Source organism: Patella vulgata, chromosome 2 (assembly GCF_932274485.2).
Source record: "Patella vulgata chromosome 2, xgPatVulg1.2, whole genome shotgun sequence".
Taxonomy (NCBI): Eukaryota; Metazoa; Mollusca; class Gastropoda; family Patellidae; genus Patella; species Patella vulgata.
The window spans coordinates 93,527,941-93,545,604 of NC_065880.2; positions in this window are offsets into that span (position 1 = coordinate 93,527,941).

Consider the following 17,664-nt stretch of genomic DNA (forward strand, 5'->3'; position numbering starts at 1 on the left):
CGTGTTATATCATTAGTTTCAGATAGAGTGAGCGAAATGACTCGGCTTGAGAAGGTGTAGGCACCTGGCCTCGGGTTACATCACTGGGGCCTGTTTCACGAAATTTTAACTAAGATAAAATCCAAATTTTAGTACTTTGAATGGATAATATTAGATTGATTTTAGTGCTTAGCCAGTCAAAATTGAAATATCTACTAAAATTTGGATTTTATCTTTAGTTAAGATTTCGAGAAACAGGGCCCTGGTTTTAGAAGGGGTAAACAGCATGACCCGTGTTACATCAATGGATTTAGAGATGAAAAGTAATGAAATCTTTCTACTCGCCATGCCGTGTGCTATGAGAGAAATGTACCCGGGCAACGGCTCGTCGTTGAATTCCAATTGTAAAGGGGTTTTTTTACGTGCAGACCCGTGCGACTAGAAGCTGTTCCTTGCAAGTTCTCCTGTACCACTGACAATAAGAAACATTATCAGCGAACACAAGGTAGTAATGAGGGAAATATTGCCCGAACAACGGTGTTCCAGTCTACTCTTCAACGAATTCTAAGTGGCAAGGAATCTCGCGTACCCTGCATCACTGACAATAGGAAACTTTCTCTGCCAACCCGGGAGCTGTTGATAACGATTTACCTAGGTAGTGAGCTATGAAGGAAATATTGCGAGGGAGCTGTTGATAATGACTTACCTTGATTCCTATATGAATTATTTTTATATCGAATCTATCAAGTGGTTGTTGTAAGGTTATTTCACCGGTATTCTCATTCATTTTAAACAATCCTTTTAATTCTTCAGGATCAACTGTTTAAAATATAAAAAACAGTCATGAACCACATAAAAATCGGATTTTACAAGTTATTACTGCTGCTTTACTAGTAATCCAGGATCCTGTCTTACTATAGTAATTCAGGCGTGTGTATTATCTCCCCCACCCTCCCACCTGCTGTCTTACTAGTATTCCAGACTTATATTCCATACTTGTGTCACATAATTGCTATTTATTATAATCCGGTAGAGACATTTAGTAACTGGATAGAGCAATAAACTATAAAACATGCTTATGGAGAAAAGGCTAATATAACACGTACTTATGGAAGAACAATTACTAATTCGATAACGTTGAGAGAATACTCTTTGAAACTTCGCTCAAATGAATTATTATATATTATTCTTTTCTAAGTATGTATTATAGTATTTGTCAGGTTTGTGTTTGATACCCTGATCGTTGTTTTAGTCAAATTATTGGACAATGATCAAACTCTATTTATATCAAACATATATATTGAGATTGTTTATTTTTTAAAATGGAATATTTTGAGATTGTTTACCTTTTATAATAGAATATAAAATGGAATTATTTAATTTGTCTTTATCTTTAGCTTGTATAGAATCTGGCCAGATCTTTAAACTTCCCTGAAATTATCAACATACAAGAAAAATTCAATCAACTGAATGAAGATTATGTGCTATAATATATATTTGATTGTGCTGAACCTACTCGACACAATAGACGAGGAGGAGGTATTGGAGGAGGAGAGGGGGGGGGGGCGAAGTCAAATCTTGGATGTTATGTTTGATAATGATTAACATCGCAAACACAGGATCTATTGACGTGCTGAAAGAGAACAGGTTTTCTTCCCACTTTTCCAAATGAACGATCACACGCGGTTTGCACCACTGACAAGAGGAAGCAGACTAGAACATTAGGCCTGCTGTCTGTCAGTAATTAAAAATAATCTAGTGGTATACCTTCAATCAAATATGGACAGAAAATCCCAGCTCTGCGCCAAAACTTCAATCCTTGCCACGCTTTAATGAAGTGAGAATTTAAATAAATGAATCTAGTAGCGAAGTATCAATATTATTCACATATACGATTTAGGTTGCTTAAGAACAGCAATTTCCAGTCCACTGCTCCAGTTGGTTGTTCGGTGACGACGCAAGGGATGGCTACCCTTTCTATAACACTTGATACCAATGCTGGGAGCCACGGTGGTTCTGTGAGTAAGACGTTGGCTCGTTAACCTGGAAGTCCCTATTGGACCCCTCCAGTGTGTAGAACAGAGGACCAGAGAAGGATTAACGTATAGTCGGAGGTTCCGTGGATACATATTCGTGCATGTAAAAGATCCCTTGGTAGTTAGAATTCGATATACGAGTAGGCCGTAGCACCGCTGTTCGGGCAAGAGTTCCTTCATAGCACACTGTATGTCGTATGTCCGTCTTCATTAGCCCAGTCGGACGTTAACCCCCATTTCATTTCATTCGTCGATATCATCATACGAGGAGCTACCTATTTGTGCGTATTTAATTAATTTTAATTTGAATTACCTGATACGAATTAACTACAACAGTTTCATAAACAGGTGTTGAACAAAAACCATCTACGACTGAACAATCTGGATACACAAACACCGGTCCTAGATCATCAACATCATCTATAGTCACTTTCAGACTGGTATATCCGCGTCTTGGAACAGGGTATCCGTTATCCTGTAATAATATTAAAGATACATTATTGAAGATTAGTTAAAGAGCTGGCAACTTCACTATAAAATTTAAAAACTAGATAATGTAAAGGTAATTTGTTGAAAATTTCAGTCAAATTGATCCACGATGAACCGAGATTTTAGCGATTGAATATTGGGGCTAGCTTCGGTCATCATTACTAAAGTCGGTAGGATAAATAACATAGTCTCGATTATCCACTTTTTGATTTAATTATGAATGGAAGTCAAACAGCAAATCGGAACGTAATCCAATAAACATTGCAGGCTAGCGATGCCATCGAGAGTTGATTATGGTCTTGATAAGTTAATGAATGTCTAATTAATAATTTAGATAACATTTCAGGCCTAATGAAAGACCTACAATAGGCAGATTTAGCTCTATAGCAATATGTATGTTTAAGGAACAACATGGGGCGAAAAACTCAGATCCCGTGTAAAGTAAAAGAACCCATGACAGTTGTAATTCGGTATCAGAGTAAATCGTAGTTACAGTTTCAGGGTAAAATGTGATTTCCCTTAGCCATTACGTACAGGATTTGGATCATTATCTATTGCACGAGTTTGGATGAAAGATCATCAAAGTTGAACATAAAGATTTGATAACATGTACTATTTTCAAAGATGTAAGCTAAAGACAACACTGAAATCATTGTCTTAAGGGACACCAGTTAAAAACATGCTAAAACAATTAATATGAAATAAAAACAACTTATTTCATTCTTAGCTAATCTGACTTTTTTTTTATACGAGTGGTGTTAAATGTGCAAATAAAACAACGAAATGATCTATTTAAATTGCATGGAAGATTCACGCTGAATATTGAAAGATCCCAAATCACACAAAGGGTTTCTTCAAATCGTCTCTTTTCTTTCGTTCGTTTTACTTAACATCTGACCAGTATTATCATTTCAGGGTATTGTAGACAATTTTTTAAACAACCAATCCTAGATTTCTATCAATTTGTAAACAACCATAAAACGGTGATTTGAACGACAACCGTTCTTAGTATATATTAGATCTTATATATTGAAATAAATCAGAACAATAACAGCGATTAGATTGATGTTCCACGGGTTGTATATTGTTTAACCGGCAAAAAATGTAATGGTGCGAGAAATTGGCTTCTTTGAGTATTCCACACTGATAAAATTAATAGCTACGTGTAGGTCGACTGTTTATATCGAAAAAAGTAAACCCAGGATCACCAAGCCAACTATATGACTATATTATTATATCTTAATTGGGGGAGGGGGGTTAATGCGTACGCGTGGGACCATTAAGTCAACTGGCGTGGGTTCTATTTGCTGCTTGTACGTGTTTTTTTCTTAATTCCCCGGTTTCCTCCCATTACTAAAGACCCATATGCGCAAGCGAATTAGTGAAAACAATGGTCTAGTTTGTGTTGAGTGGACGTTACCCGCCCCCTCCCTCTTTCCTCTCCCTCTCTCTGTTAATGCGTTTCGAGAGATACACTTACATAAGCGGAAATATTTAACATAAAGTACGGTAACTTCATCGTATCATAATCAAGATTCTTCTTCAATATGACGTCATGTCCACCGCTCGCCACTTCAAAATAACCAAATCCATCCAACTGAAATAAATGGAAAGAAATACAAGTTGGTTGTTAACAAAGCTAGCTGTTTCCCAGCGCAACTCACTTGAACATTGAGAACCATGTCTATTAACCAAAGTATTTTATAGATCAAAATTGTGGATATAACAACTGGATGTATTCAGATCAATATTTCACGGATGTCTCGAGATCGTTTTTAACATGTAACGTTAATGAGTTAATAAAAACCTCCAAAATACCTTTTTGTTTTTATGACGATGTATGCTGTATCCGACTACACGACCACTTATATCTTTATCTTCCGCTAGGTGGCGTAGATTAAATACACTAGCCCCAACTGATGTCACTTCCGATATGTGTGTTTTTAAAGGTATCTTGAGATTAAATACGGGGGTGTTGTCGTTGACATCTATTAGTACCACGGCTTGTTTATACTTAAAACAAATAAAAATAAATGATAATTCTTTACACAAAGGTATCACGGTGGCGAAGTGGGTAAGACGCTGGCTCGCTAACCTGGTGATCGGGTGTTCGATCCCTGCATTGGCCGAGAAAGTTCATCAAGATTTTCCGGCGTGGTTCCCCCTTGTCAGTGATGCCGAAAAGAGGGCCTTACAAGAACAGCTGTCTAGTCGTTTGGATAGGACGAAAAACCGAGTAGGCGACAGTGCCGCTGTCCGGGCAAAATATCCCTCATAGCACACTGTATGGCGTATGTTCGTCTTCATTAGCCCAGTTCGGAGAAAACGACAAAATAAGACACAATACATAGTTTTGAATATAATGTATAGAATATGAAGTTATACAGTAAGATTGTGTTGGAGTGATCTATAATTAAACTTGTATTGTGTGGTGTTCCCTTCAAATATTGGAAATCAACTAATCAAAGGATTTTAAAGGAATCTTACCACGTGCTTCCATCCTTTATATTGACATTCTAATGTGAACGGCAGAGATTCACGAACCCTCGTCTGAAATATAATTATATATAACGTTACACAGACTTATATCATATATAACGTTACACAGACTTATATCATATATAACGTTACACAGACTTATATCATATATAACGTTATATAGACTTACATTAGCTACATCAATATACCATATATAACGCTGGACAGCCTTACACCAATACAGCCTTATATCAATGTGTCATTTATAACGTTACACAGACTTAGAGATCAACGGTTACAATATTATAGTTTACGGGGAGTTTCCCTATCCCCTAATGACTTTTATATATATACACTCTACATCATTGTCACGTGATACCATTACTTACTCTTGGTCTATTTTTGTTGATTTCTTCCAGGTCGGGTGTTTTCTGGAATAGAAACGTGACATATTGTCCGTCATGTTGAAGTTCTATAAAACCTTTTGGACCATCTTCTCTAAATGACCACATTTCGCCGTTAACTCTTGGTATAGCCATTATCACTGTACCTAAATACAGAAAGAGAATGGGGGTTTAACGTCTCTTGGTATAGCCATTATCACTGTACCTACATACAGAAAGAGAACGTGGTTTAACGTCTCTTCCATACAACTGGGTTATTTCACTATCTACTTTATAATACTCTTATAAAACCGCCTGTTTAAATACGTCAGACTTGATCCTGTGTGACGTATGAACAAGTCTGACGTCATTTTGATCAGAGTATCCAGTCTATGTTACGTATGAATAGACTGTATAACATAACTTTAACTAAATGACGTCAGGCTTATTCCGTCAGAAAAAGGGTGACGTCTATGGCCATTATGACTGTACCTTCAGTAACAATAACATAAATGACTATAACCAACATATTTATTTTAGACCATTAATTGTTTAGTAAATTATTGAAGTTATATTATAAGGTAGTTCAGATTAAGCTGTGGTATTTGCATTCTTCTTGAATGTCCAGTGTTTATCTATCCTCGGTATGCCCAGTGTTTTCATTCCGTTCTACTCCACTATACCCTGTGTTAATCCATAGGGTTTCCACGATTTCAAATTATCTGCCCTGGCCTTGATTGTACATAAGGTCTACGAACCAATCATGAAACAGCTAACAAACCAGTCGTTTCGCCTTCCATTTCGTAAGGGTAATTTAACAAATTCATGTCCATTTACTGAATGATTTATGTAAATAATGTATATATTTCTAATTCATTTATAATTAATTGTATTATCAAAATATGTAGTATGTTTCGCTGATTTCAAATATGTATAACATCTATATGTTTGACTTTTGTTATTATTACTATTCGTTATTTATCTGAAATGTTTCATTCTGTTATGTTTATTATTATTGAACTTATACTTGGCAATTTGGTGTGGTCTTCATTAATTTCATATTATATAATTTGTTGTTAGTAAGTACGCATTTCGAATAATTTGAATCATTTAGGCTAACTCCTAAACTTGTCCGATGAGAGTTACTTCCTTTTCGCAACTTCCTTTTCAATAAACGATGCATAGGATTGGTCGATAAAAATAGCCCAATCATCAAGGGCGAATAATTTGAAAACGTGTCTCCCCCCATAGATTAACCCAGGGGTCGCGGCAATCTCAACTTCTCTCCCGCTCTTTCACCCACGACCTCTAACAGTTTAAGCCCTGGGGGTTTGGATGGCCGAATGGTTAGCACGCGCGCGCTGTATCACAAGGCCTGTCATTGAGTCAACTGGCGTGGTTTCGAATCCCCGGTTGTACGTGACAAGGAGTAGGGTTGCCTGTCCAACCTCGTGGAATGACCTAGTCTGTGTCGAGTGGATGTTAAACCCCATTTCTCTCTCTCTCTCTCACTTGAATTCCTCTTTAATAATGTCCATTGCTTATCTCTCTATAATGTACCTTACTGTAAACTACGGAAACCTGTTGCGCCTTTTTTCCAATCTGAACTTCATCCTCGACTTTCCAACTTCTTTCTTCCTTACATTTGAAAACCCTTGCGTTCTCAACTTCTTGCCCCATGACTTCTCACTCCCTACTCCTCGAGATTTTAAATTGGCCGCGCCAGGTTTCCATAGTACCACAGTAAATAAACCTTATTGTTTATCCTACCAATTTAGGAATTAGAGTTTCCAAACGTCGTACTTGTGAAATCCGGAGGTTTGTATATTTAAATAAGTATACATGTGTTTTTTATAAATCAACAATATTGCTTCTTTAACATCTGGATGATCGAAAATAAAAAAAAGATACTTACCTTCATTCTGGCTGCTCATAATTTACTTACATTTCTAAATCTATAAATAACTAGACTAATAATTGAATATACATCATAAGTAATCTTATAGTCAAAATTACATACACGATATAAGTAAAATTAGACTAGTAAGTCAAAATTACATACACGATATAAGTAAAATTAGACTAGTAAGTCAAAATTACATATAAGGTATAAGTAATATCAGACTAGTAAGAATTTAATACCTGGTATTATTAATACCAGACTAGTAAGAATTAAATACCTGGTATTATTAATATTAGACTAGTAAGAATTAAATACCTGGTATTATTAATATCATACTAGTAGGAATTAAATACCGAGTATACTAAAAGGTATTAACAGATGTCAGACCATATTAGGTAAAGGTCACTCTATTCGTGAAGTAAAAATATCATGCATACAATTAGGATGGGGTTTAACGTTGCGACTAAACATAATACGTGGGTCGTATTGAGATTAAACATATAGCAAGTTTATTTTAATGGTGACTTTACTACTTATGCAGTCTGGACGAAACATGTCTCAATGCACACTGTTTGGCGCACATCAGACTTTATTTACCTGAAAGGAGCAAAAAAGTAGGATGTTAAACCCAATTTTATTTTAATTCATTGATAAGCGAACTAAACACTAGCGTTATAGCCAACTCTTACCTGCTGAAGTAAAATACAAATACAGTTTAATGTCTCGTTACACGTCACACTTCTCATTTTGAGACTGATATATTGTAAGGCGTGGTAGCGTTTCCACAAAACTTATTCTTTAAATTCACACTGCCCAGAGATAACACATGTACGGCCATTTTTACTTCACCCACACACGTGACATTCTATTCGTGACTACGCCTACCACTAATGAAACACGAAGCTTTATCTATTAAATATGGTGACTAAAATTGTCCATTTAGATCGCCGATTTTCCAGATGTAACGTTAAGAGTCCATGTTAAACCAGCACGACAAAAAAGGCGACATTTTCGTTGTGCTGGCTTGTGGGCGACCCACGACTTTCAAAACATGAAAGAGTCGCAGGTAAGCCAGTGCGACGAAATGACGCCGAAACAAGTGCATGATACGATATCGATGCCCTTTTTGGCGACTTGTGCTGGCTTAGCCGCGACTATCGCTTTACATCTGGAATAACTACGATCTAATTAAATGGATGCTTTCCGCTACAACGAGTAAATAATATAAATGAATGTTCTACTGCAAGTGCATGTCTAAACTAGAAATTATTGTTTATACTCATATACATAATTGTTTTACAATACCTTCAGGAACATTTTCTCTGAAGGATAGAATCGTAGAGTTAACCGTGCACGCTCCATCTGAAACAATGACATTTTAAATTAGATTCTAAAATTTGAGAACATCGTTAACCGCATCCTTTGGCACAGTTTCCCTTTAAAATATTTTCGATTTAAATTGTTGGCTCTTCTAGCCCTAACCAAGAACCAATCTTATCTGCAGCTGAGGTCAAGGCCTAAAATAAGGTTATATTCTCTTAGCACGGATTCTTTCATTAACAAGGGTACTCAAATTCTATCATCAACAAGGGTACAAAATTACAAAAAAATCTGATTATTGTCTTTTAAAGTCCCTTTAGGGAGTGAATCCATTAAGGACCAGGAAGCATCGCTACCATACACTTTTTTTCTTCAAAATTTAAACATTAAAATATACGCTTAAGTGGCTGTATTACATTTAACTATATTCAATATTTAAACATTACACTATACGTCAAAGGGGACACATTACAATTGAATTTATTTAATATTTATACCTTAAACTATGTGTTTCTGCGGGCAGATTACATTTAACTTTATTCATTATTTAAACAATAAAAATATACGTTAAAGCGGATGGATTACATTTAACAATATTCAACATTAAAACATTAAAAATATACGTTTTAACTTCATTCAATGTTTAAATAACCAGACATAAATTATAGAAACTTACCCACTCGTTTCACTGAGACTAAGAACAGTAATCCTAAACATGTAATGAATATCATCTCTGATATTTGACGTTTATTCCAATAAACTCCTTGTTAGCTAAACAGTTAAATGACAACTGAAAACGGGAAGAATAGGTAGCATGAATGATGTTATGCTACATTAAAATAATGCGTTATAATCCATACACATTCTCAATTTGTCAACACGAAGAATTTGCCTACAGATTGACAGTTGCAAAAATTTAATGTATGAAGCCTACAAAAAAAAAAAATCAGAAATAGTCCGTACACATTCTTGACTAACCCACTAATGGCAGGATGTTTGACAGATTTGGATGAAATGTGTATCATTAAACACTAACACGCCATCTTGAATTGTTAACAATGTCAATATACTTATGACCAAGTAAGAGGAGGATAAAACAGTATAATTAAATACTGCGATCCGAGGTATCCGACAAGGAGACATATTACCTCTATACATCTTTTGTATTGTTGTTAATGATATTTAGTACGTAGTTGTTGACCCGATCAAGACAAATAACCAGGTTTAAATCCGAAATGCACATAAATCGACGAAGTTTGTGTTTGCACTGTCAATAAGATCGGGATTTTTGTTGACCGTTTCATTTACGATTGTCATGTTATTTGACCAGATATTAGTCTCGCATACTGACACAAATAGAACTAATATTAATGATATAAATGACTGTACTCGTCGCTCAATATTCTAATAATATTACAGCTACATGTGCGACAGATAAACCCAAGGGCTTTGAGAAATTGAATTTCCCCACAGGTTTTAACATAAAACTGGACGAAACTGACCCGGAGAGTTTTGGCAAGCTTTTGATGACATAGATCAGAATTTCTCAAATACTGATACAGATGAGACTAATTCTGTTGTGTGAATACAATAAACAAAATAGGGCTAATTTTATTATGGCAGTAATATTGCATTATAGGTGAAACATGGGCTCAAGAATAGCGGAAATCTCAATTTACCCTTAAATTTTAAACAAGACTTCAAGAAAGCTATTTGATAATAGGGACCAGAATTGCGATAAGGCTCGCCTTTTTAATCAGTAAACCGCTTAGATCATACAATCTAAGGTCAATGAAATGTTCTGCTCCGACTGGGTTAATGAAGACTGGCATACGCAATACAGTGTGTTATGATGGAAATAAATGAAATAGGGTTTAACGTCCTACTGTTCTGCTCCTATACTGGGCTAATGAAGACTGGCATACAGAATACAGTGTGTTATGAGGGGAATAAATGAAATGGGGTTTAACATCCTACTGTGCACGTAAAATAACCCTTGGCGATTGGAATTCGGTGTAAGAATAGGCCGTTGCACTTCTGTTCGTTCAAAACTTTTCGCATACCAAACTATATTGCATATGCTCGTCGCAGCAGAACAGTAGGACGTTAGACTTAATTTCATTTCATTTCACTTCGATATAGGATATGAATATGGATAAAAGGCAGATTTTGTGGCTGAATATTTACAGAATAAGTGGGGAACACATTTCAATTTATATTTATTAAACGTATTTAGAAACCATAAATTAGGATGCATGCGCAGTGTATTCACATAAATACTGCTCTTTCTATTGGGATGTCATAAGCTGTACATGTACTTGGGTTTCAAAATATGTTGTTTTTTGATATCCTAAAAATGTGAAGGTTTTTTTACAGCAAAGAAATTCCCCCTCTATCCCGTGATGGAAGCCGCGGTGACTCGCCAATCTGAAGGGCTCTTGATCGATCCCTGTTTGATCCGAGTAAATTCCCCGGGAAGCCCTTGTCAGGTGGCCGGACGAAGAGTTAGACACGGTACATTGTCTAGTCGCTGGGATGAGACAAGAGACTATAGTGAAGGTAAAAACCTCCATCACAATTGGAATTCGAATTAAGACTGGGCTGTAGCGCAGCAACACCCCCCTCATTGCACGCTGCATGGCTTACGCCCATCTTCGGTATGACGTTTTTAAAACCCATTCCAATTCTGTTTATTTGAATGTATTGTAATGAGCGTGTCTTAGTTATGTACGAGGTTTCCAAACGTCATTTTCTGATATCCTGATAAAATTTGATGGTCCATTATAGCAAAGAAATTCTCCCACTTTCCCTAGATGTGATACGCGGTTGCTTCAGTGGATATTACAGAGGTCAGGGATACGACTCCAGTGCTGGCCGTGAAAGTTCCTCGGAATTTCCGGGCACGATTCTGCTTGACAGTGCTGCAGGACGGTGGATATGGCAAGGTAGAACATCCGGGCAACATATCATACTTGGAAAACTGTATGTTGTAGGCCCGTCGTAATTGGCCCAGTCAGTATCGAAAATAGCACGTTAAATCCCATTTTATTTGTTTTCCATGATGTCTTTGAGTTCATGAAATATTTAACAACAGCCAAACTGTCAATCGCACAGTTTTATTAGCTGATTCACTAACATATATTATTTTTCCATAATGCCATGTATAGGGTCGTACTAGATATACCCGAAAAAAACCCTAGGTTCCCACTATCACGACTGAAATCGTGGTTTTGAACGTGCAGTAATCGTGGTGATCCTGTCGACTCTTATTATATATTGATGTCTATCAGTCGTAACAATCGTGTTGACTGTATCAAAACGTATCCGAACGTAACTGCACGTAGCAGATCGTGGACGCAATAGAGACGACCTTATCGTAACGCACCGCAGGACAGTGGGAGCCTGGCATTATACAGTACAGTCGCATGCATCTGTTTTCTGGTCCATCATCATTGTCATCACTTATTTTTAGAAACAAGCATTTAAACTTCTTTAATGTTTTACAATTTAATATTTTAATAGACATTTAACACAATCAATGAGACCATGGCTATTTACAATGTTAGAGATTTATTATGTAATATATAATGAAAGAACTGACAGTTCGCTTTAAATACTTTACAATAGATAATAAAAAAAAAATATATTGACTGATTGAATAATAGCTTCTACTCACTGTTTTGCTAAGAAAAGACTATGGATTTCAAGAATAGCGAAGCAAACATTCAAGCGGTTATATACATATAAACTATTGCAAAATATCCGATCAATGCAGCAACTCACAAATAACATCATCATCTAGCGTAATTTATTTTCCCCAATGCAAAGAATTACGTTTAGCTTGTCATGTTTTTCTCAATTTAGCTTATTTGGCCACAGGATCCTCAGAAGGTAGTTTAAAATATGGACATTTTTTCTTCTTCCCTTTGCTCCCCCATGTTTCTTTTTCTGCAAATGGCCTTTTTTCGGATGTTCTTGTATCTGTATCAATATAATATGAATGATGTTCATATTCTTTTATACGTCCTTTCAAAGATTCGTGCATTGCCATAATAAATCTAAGTTGGAGTTTATTTCTTAAATGTCTCTTTTGGTAAATTTAAAAAAAAAAATCAATTTTCAGCGGGAGACTTTGTATCACGAGACGAGTTTTTAACCACAACAGCTGACCATAGTGAACCCAATGGCATTTTCGCAGTAAATAAGATATTATAGCTGTACAATGATATGGATTCGTAGTTTCAATGTTTGGACTTAAGTAAAGGATAATGTCATCATAGATGTCAGTAGAAATTCGAGCAAATACAGACTGGCTAAGTTTGGACGACAAAGTTTCTTCATCATCAACGCCCAGTAGCTGCTTCACTGGGAATTCTGTTTGGATATCTTTGAGTCCCATTCAGAGTTTCTTTAGCATCTTCAAAGTTAGGATGGTTATTTGGATCTCTAGACAGTAAAACTATAGACATATCCTCGAATGCATTATCCAATTCTGCGACCTAGGCAGCACCGCTCATCATAGCTAGTGTTTTAAGTCTTTATGTGATACCAGATTAGAAATGTGTTCACTTACTTTGTGCAAAATATGTATATTCTAGTTTTAGATTCCTATTCCTTACCCTGAACAAGGTGACCCCAAGCACGTTCTAGGGGTATAGCTCCTAATGATCCTTGGTTAAACGCAAGAGTAATTGAATGTGTAAAGGCCCAAGAAAAGTGCGCTTTAGATTTAAAATATTTCAATGTAACATGAAGACGTCCCTTTTTAACTGTATAAAAAAGTTATGTCAACAGTTGAGTGGCTATTTGATAAAATTTCAGATACCGGAAGAGCTGGATAATCTGTGCTTGGTTTGATTCAGAGGGGATAGTAATAAACCCTTTACTGTTAATCTGGAATTTTTCAAACCGCCTAACCCGTTGCATCAAAATAAAGCCAACCGTTGCCCTTTAAACTGTGTTTGTGAAATATTTCTAACTGTTCCTCCGAGTATAGATGAACTTTAAAGGGACACAATGATAGAGTTTGTATTAAACCCCTGATTTCATCACCTTCAAAGGGGTGTTCAGACATTTGCTTCTGATGCTATTTGCTATTTTGTGCATAACATCCTTATAGTGAATTGTTTCAATGGCATCTAGTAATTGAACAGGAATATACAGGTCACAGTTCTATGGAATACAATTACTGCTTTTTGCTGAGCGACGTTTCGGCTAGGCTTCTATAGTCGTTATCAAGCAATGATAAAATATGAAGATTGTTACTTACATGTACATATTTTCCTTCTCTTCTTCGTATCTGATCGATGAGTTTGACTGCCACATCTTCATACTGATGTCTGAGAAATTGTTTCAATGACATATCTCTGGTTGGTCAGCATTAACTAAGTATTGTTGTGTACATGTATATATTGTCTTGTTATATTTTCGTATTTTATCATTGCTTGATAATGACTGGCGTATAGGGGTAGCTCGGACCCAGGAGTAACATAGGCCTTGTGGCGATGGCCTACCACTTCCTGTTTCGGAGTTAACAGCTAGAATAGCATAAATTGAAGTAAAAGTATAAATGGATAATCCGTGATATTATCTATTGTAAACGTAATATCATATTTATGTATACAAAGTCAAATATATAATTTAATTATCCAGTATTAATTAAACTACTTTCTATTGCGTCTACTTATCAAAGCTTCAACATAGCGCTTCGTTTCCAGCACGAAATAGGGAGCCGCTACTTTCTATTGCGTCTACTTATCAAAGCTTCAACATGTCGCTTCGTTTCCAACACGAAATAGGGAGCCGCAGTGATTCAGTGAGTACGGCACCGGATTACTAACCAGGAGATGAGGGGTCGATCTCGGTTTTGGTTGAGAAAGCTCCCCGGGATTTTCTAGCGTGGTTTCCCCTTGTCAGCGACGCAGTGGTGCAGTATGACCGCTGTCCGGGAAAAAATCTCCTCAGAAAAGTAGGACGTTAACCCTCATTTCATTTCAGACAAGAATTAGTTAATAAACTGGTTACATCGAACATCAACAATTATTTTCCTTTTCGATAAAACTGCTTGTTGTTATATCCTCTATTGGCATCCAATAACCAATTGGTTTGAACGAAATAACCGTATTTTTCATCAAAGTAATTCTGGTCGAACGTCTCTAGGGGCAGACACGAAATATGGGTCAATTGTATCGATATCAGCTACACCAACACTTCAAATTGTAATTTATACAAACGCCCCCTATGCGTATTGACATACTAGGTTCAAGGGCGATAATTATAATTGACACACCGAACTCGGAACATTCTGTTTAGTGCGCGAGTACCATGGTTAGTGCTAAATGATACATCTCATTTTTTCGTCATAGGTCACGAAATGTAAACAGGGCTAGCGCTAATCCCAACCCTAGCCCTAACCCTGGGCCTAGCCCCAATGCTTACCCAACCCTAACCTACAATCTCGCCAATAATCACGTGCCCTAACCTTATTTACATCTCAGCGACCTTGACAAAAATTGAGCTGACCTTAACAAATAGATTTAGCCCTAGTGCCATACTAACCGACCAACCGCTTAATTGTTTCAACATGTGCATTAAGGTCAGTTTATACTGATCTCGGCGTTCGCATGTTATTGACCTAAGTCACATTTTGATAGGTGGTCTGAAAATACAGATGTTTGGGGTTCACCGTTAAAAGGGAGAGAGAGGGAGAAATGGGGTTTAACGTCCACTCGACACAAACTAGGTCATTTCGGGACTAACATATGGTTTAATTTTATTTCAATAATTCGCTTGCGCATAGGGGTCTTTAGCAGTGGGAGGAAACCGGAGGACCCGGAGAAAACCCACGAGGTTGGACAGGCGACCCTACTTCTTGTCACGTACAACCGGGGATTCGAAACCACCGTTAAAAGGAAGAAAGTTGAATGTAACAACGGAATATTTATTACAAAAATATTCAGAATCAATGTCTTTTTATAGTGCTGTAATCACTACAAGATTACAACTTTTTTTTTAACTTATTTTGTTTGACTGGTCCTAAAGGCACTCGCCTTATTTGCCTAATGGTTAATCCGGCACTTATTTGAATGGAGTCATTTAGATTAACGGCGAACGCAAATGCTTTGGGGAATATAGTTCGCACGAACCATTTTCATTAGCCAATCAGAGTTCGAGGTCAAAAGGTATACATGGTCAAATCGTATATCTTTTTTATCTGCGAATCGCTGATTTCAGTACGAAAAATGATTCCCGCTAAAAGTCGCAATTGTCAGAGGTCGCGTTCTCGGTCGCGATTGTGCTTAATATAAATGTCCCTAAATTATCATCAAGACATTCTAACACATATTGTAAAATACACAAACACCCTCTATAATATGCAATAGTTCTATAGACGATTTACAAATTGAACAATTTTAAGTATTTAAAATGGCGATATGATGCATTTAGTAAAGTATTTGTTAATGGCGTTTAATAGCGTTCAATCTTGATTCGTCTTTGCTATATTGCTATCTGAGAGATTGCAATCGAAAATTGTCTACGATACCCTAAGACTTTTTCAATTATCAGTAACCTAGGTTTCGTTTTGAACTCGACTGTAAATGTTTGATGTTAGAAAACATGTCTAGCCAGATATCTTGCAAACAAATCTCCAAGTTTTACCAGTAAGCAGATTGTCGATGATAATGGCGTAAATTGGAGTTAAGATCGAGACTCTTTCTGAAGTTCATTAGAAACTAGTCCTAATGTAAACACCAATCATTGCGAGTTTGTTTATTTGTCTTTGTGTTTGCCTGCATACAAAACTTTCTACACTTGGTACTGATCAATAAAATCGATCCAAATATCGATCTCACTTCCTGAATCACTTACCTGTGATTGTCGGCGGCTTTTGATGAGTTAATGGATGCAGGTAAATACACCTGTATCGTCGTGTTCTCACTCATGTTTTTAAAAGAAAAAGCAAATCAAACATGGAGAGGTTTTCAATAGAAATTTCAGGGTAACTGTCCAACAGATGAAAGATAAAACAAACGATACGGCAGATATTATACCATGCGGTAATGTCATAGATACTATACGATACGGCAGATATTATACCATGCGGTAATGCCATAGATACTATACTATACGGCAGATATTATACCATGCGGTAATGCCATAGATACTATACGATACGGCAGGACAGATACAAGAGACTTTTGGCAAACGTAATTTCCTGGTCCGTATCGCGTATCCGTATGGATTTTGCATGTGACGTCATCAATGTCTGTGTATTTCTCATACGTGATACGGCACACGGATACGGCAGCACGTATGGAACGGCTTTCATACGGAAATGGTCCGTATAACACTGTCGTCTTTTTACCGTCGTTTTTGCTACTTTTAGACGCTGAAATGTTGCATCATAGCGTTTTTATAAATCTATGTGTATCCTAGAACACGAAGGTGTATATTTGATGTGATTTTAACAGTGATAACGACTGCAATTTAATCATTATTTTTGATGGGTTGTTCTCGGAATTTTCATATTTTTCCCGCCTGTCTGCATACTGGTTGATCTACGGGCTAAACTTTCTGAAATGATACATTAGTGAAACCAAAAATTTCTAAAATCTGCCAAAACTCTATAACTACATTGACGCAATGTATCACGTATACGATACGGATGGGAAAAATCCGCTTGCCAAAAGTCTCTATTATACGATACAGCAGATACGATACGTTATGGTAAGGCAGATGCTAGAGACTTTTGGCTAGCGGATTTTTTTTCCATCCGTATCACGTATCCATATCGTCACATGATACGTTCGTCAATGTAATTTTAGAGTTTTGACAGATTTTCCCGCCACGCACGTATGAGTAGCTGAGCTGAGCTTAGTTCTATTACAGCATTATGGCAGTTGTCTACCAAGATCACCATCAGTACTAGTCAACTGCATAGCTGAATATTCCGAGAAAAACTCATCAAAAATTAATAATGATTAAATTCCAGTCTTTATCATGGTTCAAATCACATCAAATACACACCATTGTGTTCTAATATACACATAGATTCATAAACAAGCTATGACACAAC